Genomic DNA, 5,000 nt, shown 5'->3' on the forward strand with positions numbered 1-5,000 from the left:
CAAGTATCTAACAAAAATTCATATTTACTGTAATGTCAGTTACATCACAGTTTCATCCACAAGTGTGCAATGAAGGGGAATTGGTTCGATACCCGGTTGACATCGCAAATTAATTTCCATCGATATCAAACCCATTCCCCTTCATTGCTCGGTTATTGATCAACATATGACCACTTTTCCTGTCTTTCAAAGCCAATATATAAGTGAAATTTCAATCAAATGGTTCTGTAATTGGGACAATTTTGAAGAATATATAAAGTGGAAAAGTGTACTGAGGTGATATTAAGCACTTTTAATTAATTAATCCCTTGTTGAAAACTATGTCCCCATTGATCGTTATAGAAAAGAACTTTAATTTGCATGTAATTATTAAAACTATTTTATTCTCAATGTGCATCTTTGATTTTCTATGAGAATATTTAGAATGAAATACCTTATGTTGAACAAAATTTATAAGCGTTACAAATGATCAAATCAGTTGATAAAGAGCAAATTACCATTATTTTATTTAATATGCCAAATTACTGTATTTGCTGTAGAAAGATATGACAGCTATAAACACAATTTTCACCCTGCCACCACTTCAGCATCACAGTTTGTTTAATTAAAAACTCATAACCCTTGTGCACCGGTCTAACACTTCAAATCGTAGATAAGTGGTCATCTAATATTGTGCTGCCTTATATGGGATTGAGTAATCATGATAGCCAGAGTTCTTGCTACATGTATAGGTCTCTCACTGAATGCTTTGCTATAATTCATACCGTCTGTCCAAATTTGTGATATAGCTATCACTGAATGTCTATAAATTCTAATGCATCAATCTATGATTGTATTAATTAAAAGTGGCCTTTTCATTATTTGAAACAGCAGCTCGATGTGTTAATACTGGGTCAAATGCCACTAGGAAATTGGGAAACTGCGTTGATTTAAATTAAACCCTCGACTTTTTTTTTCTTAAATCGATAAAGCAAATTAATTTAAAAAGAGCAATTTCTGCTTGTGACTTTTGTTGTGCTAATAGCATTTGAAAGGAATCATGACAAGTAACATTTTGTTAGGCGGTTGGTGACTAATGATGAATCAATTTTCTTATGTTGAAGGATCCATAACTGTGCTAAGATAAACTGAAAACATTGTGCATTGTCTCAGAAGGGCACGGTGGAAACACGTCAAGCTTAAAGCCGCTACTTGGAATTCCAGTAAGTGTGAATTACGCAATCCATGAAATTGAGTGTACAAAGAAACAAATTCGTTTCAATACAGGATGCTGAAATTAAGGGATATCTCTAAAAAGAACACCCTAAGATCCTAACACCCAGAAAACTTGAAAAAAGTAACCCCAAACCCTCAGCTAACCCTAGGCCTAAAGTTGGTTTTTAGGCCTAGAGTGTCACAAGGCCAATATATACATCCGACGTGAAATGAAGATGTCCGGTCACACGTGGACCGTGCTTACTCAGTTAAATATGGCGGATCACCCAGCTCATTTCACTTTGAAACAAGTTGTAGCGAACGATGGACTTGAACTTCGCTTGAGGTAACTCAAAAAGCCAACTTTTTTCGAGTTTTAGGGGTATTAGGGTCTTTAGTTAGTTTTTGAGACACCAGAAATTAAGGGTTTCTGAAAGTTACATATTAACCGTTCAACACTGCCAATTTACTTGTTGTAACAAAAGCATTGCTTTCACATTTTGGAAAGTTTCCTTTGATGTTGCTAATTAGTGAGTTATTGCACGTGCAGGGATTTTCCCCAGAGCCGAGGAGGCATCATTGTAGCTTACGCGTATATAGAGTTTCAGTGATATATAGTATTACATATCTGGTATGCCAGAAAAAATCTCGATTTGCCAGAACTGGGCGCACACGGATTAAATGGGTAACGATGACGTTTTTATACCAAATGCCTGCAAGTAAGTCTTGGGTACTGATGACGTTGAGCAGAAAACGGACGAGAGTACATGGGATTTCTAAGTACATGGGAATGTAACGTCATAATCAAGGATGTATCGGTAATCGGAAATCTTCATTAGTATTGTTGAGAATATCTTACTATCGGTCACGGAGTGTCACACGTCACATGCCGTGCAATCTGGCGTTGGAGCAGCTATTCGAAAAGCATGAAAAAGCTTTTGTCGTCCTTCTTCTTAAGTCCGTTTTTTCACAAAGGGGCAGTAAACTGACTAAATTATCTCACGACACGAATAATCCTTTGGTTTGATTAAGAGTCGCCGGACGATTTCATTTCGGAAACAATTTGTCAATTAACGAACATTGTGCAAGCACGCACGAAGTTTTTTCGGGAAAGGATTTGTCAGACACAAATCACTGTTGAGAGATTGGGAGGCTCAGTCTACAACCAGTAAGTGTTGTTAGAAAACGATTGACGATAAACATTAGTGATTCTTTAAGTATTTACAAGGCAAACGATTGGTGTTGTTCCATACATTAACATAGTAAAGCTCGTGACATTGTGTTCTGTCCTGAAGAGGTTGTTGTTTAGAAAGAACCAATCTTGAACACGACTTTGGATTGAAGAAAAAGGCCACAAGTTATTATCATATTTTTGCTGGGATTTTGAGACCGTCAGTTACAGTTCTTTCAAATTGTTAGTAAACTTTAGAATAAATTATCGTAACATAAGAAAGTCTTAAACATGCAAAACCATGTCATGGGTAGCTCAACTCTCAACATTTCCGAATTCTAATTTTGTTATCACAAGAGTTTTCTACAGAAATTTTCACTCGATGTACCTATCATCAGTAATACCGTGACACCGTTTCAGTTCCATCATCGAATCAGATTTTAACACTTCCTGTTTCTTACTATTCATTTGGTCATTTAATCCTATAACTGGTATGATAGAATCCAGATCAAATACATCTGAATAAAGCATTGACATTAAACCGTGCAACATCAGTGGTTATTCACGTGACTCAAGACTAAAAAACTTCATTCCTAGCAATATGTTACACGTTTTTAAAAAACGGTGACCACATTGCGGAAAGAAAAATGACCTTGTGTTTCCTTAGTTTCTGTATCGACAGGTATACCATCGTGTCCGCCATGATCGAACCGTTTACTCACAACGCCTATTTCATATTCGGTACTAAATTGTTCTCTCGTGCTTCAACATCAATTGCTCCTCTACCTGGGCCCTGACACATTAAATTCTGCGTATAGCTAACAGCGAAGACAGCTGTAATGTCAACTATTACCAGTTTAGAAAACATGGCTGTGATAAGGAGGCTCAAACTAGTTTCAACACATTGAACAAAATGTACCTGTACATGATTAGAAGGATACAATCTGCATTCAGTTCTACAACACTGTGTCACCAAGCAGCCATGTTATGTAAATTAGCAGGCTAAATTGAAACTATTTGTATAGAGATTTTAGATGACTCCTGTTACTATGTTGACGTATTATATGTTGCAATAATGATAGCGCATCTTGTTATGAAAAATTTGGTGTTTCATGTGATACCCTAACATTGCCGTTGCGTGAAGAGGTGTTGTAAGTGAATCCTTCACATAAGAGTGACATTCTCTTGAAATATGATTGGCTGGATTGAGCCACCGTGAGAACACAGTTAATAAGTTTAGAGAGGAAAACACAATTGTAGAGGCGGGTTTTATGCTGCCTGGTTTGCGCACATGCTCCCTTCTAAACGTTTATAAGAGGTAGAGGCATTGAAATACCGTTTATGTATTCTCTTGGAGATCTTCCCAACAAAATAACCAACCCTACGCGATAACGACTTTTCAAGAATTAGTTAATTTCCTAATTTCCCATAGTAGCAGTTATTTTAACGGAGGATACCCATGTATGAAGTACATGCAGTTAACTTTAAGTTTTTATTGGGTGGAAAGCACTAAAAAGACAAACATTGTTAATGTAATAAACCTTTGCTCAGTTAAGTAAAACCACTTGTTCCCCAGTTACTAAGAAACGGCCACGTTTCCCTGAGCCATTCTCAACATTCTCAACTCCTATCTTTTATTGAGTCATATTTTTGCCATTTAAATGTTCATGGCTAGTCTGACGCGCTAGTCTGATGATCGATATTACAACTTTTAACAAATCCCTTAAAGCTACCTGGATTAAAAAATACCTGAACACAGAAAACTGCAGCAAATGGAAAGTTTTTTTTGATCTAGAACTCGCAACATATGGAGGCAACGCCGTCTTTAAAGGGAACCTAAACAAAAAAGACAATCTAAACATAGAAGACCCATTTGTTAAAGAAGTTATAGAAATATGGTCTTAGACCTTCTTTGAGAAAGGAATAGTGTCCAAAGATCACTTTCTAGTTCTACCTCTGTGGCAAAATTTATTAATAAGGAAAAATAATGCACTGGTACTATGCAAAGATTGGCTTTCCAAAGGCGTAACACAAGTAAAACATTTAGTGGATGATTCTAACAACTTTCTTTCCCTTGGCAGCTTTCAAAGTAAATATCAACTCAAAGTCAGACCACTAACTTTTTTGGTATAATCTCTGCTGTTAAACCTTTACAGCAACAGATTCCGAGGTCTCAGCTGAAGTATGAAAATTTCATGAACACTTTCCTATAGCAACTAAATCCATCGAGAATTGTTTAATAGAAATTTATTTCTGATCAAGCGGAACGACCGCTATTATCTCAAGAGAGGTGGCAGAAAGATATCGGGTCCACAGCCAAGGTAAAAATTGACTGGAGAAAAGCCTACCTATTGTCTGCTGCGCGTACAAAGAGTTCCAAATTAATTGACTTCAATTTCAGATTTTTACATAGACGGCTAGCGACCAATAATTTTTTGCAAAAATAGGAATTAGAGAGGACGGAACATGCACCTTCTGCCATGATAAAAAAGAAGATCTGTTACATTTATTCTGGGGATGTGAAAAAAGTAGAATTTTTTGGAATGACCTCTCTATATGGCTGCAGGCGTGCCACGTGCTTTCAAAAGAGAACCACTTAGGAATGGAAACGGCCTCAGCCCTGAAGCTAGGCGAC

At 36.8% G+C, this 5,000-nt stretch overlaps 1 protein-coding gene across 1 annotated transcript in view; it reads left to right on the forward strand.

Annotated features, from left to right (window-relative positions):
• The window catches only part of LOC138036132 (protein NLRC3-like), a 27,842-nt gene that overhangs the window by 10,816 nt on the left and 12,026 nt on the right, over positions 1–5,000 (forward strand). Inside the window, exon 5 of the mRNA XM_068882488.1 lies at positions 1,104–1,202. The gene's annotated coding sequence lies outside the window, so the exon portion shown is untranslated. The remainder of the gene's footprint in view (positions 1–1,103; positions 1,203–5,000) is intronic.

This window comes from Montipora capricornis, unplaced genomic scaffold (genome assembly GCF_036669925.1).
Source record: "Montipora capricornis isolate CH-2021 unplaced genomic scaffold, ASM3666992v2 scaffold_461, whole genome shotgun sequence".
Taxonomy (NCBI): Eukaryota; Metazoa; Cnidaria; class Anthozoa; order Scleractinia; family Acroporidae; genus Montipora; species Montipora capricornis.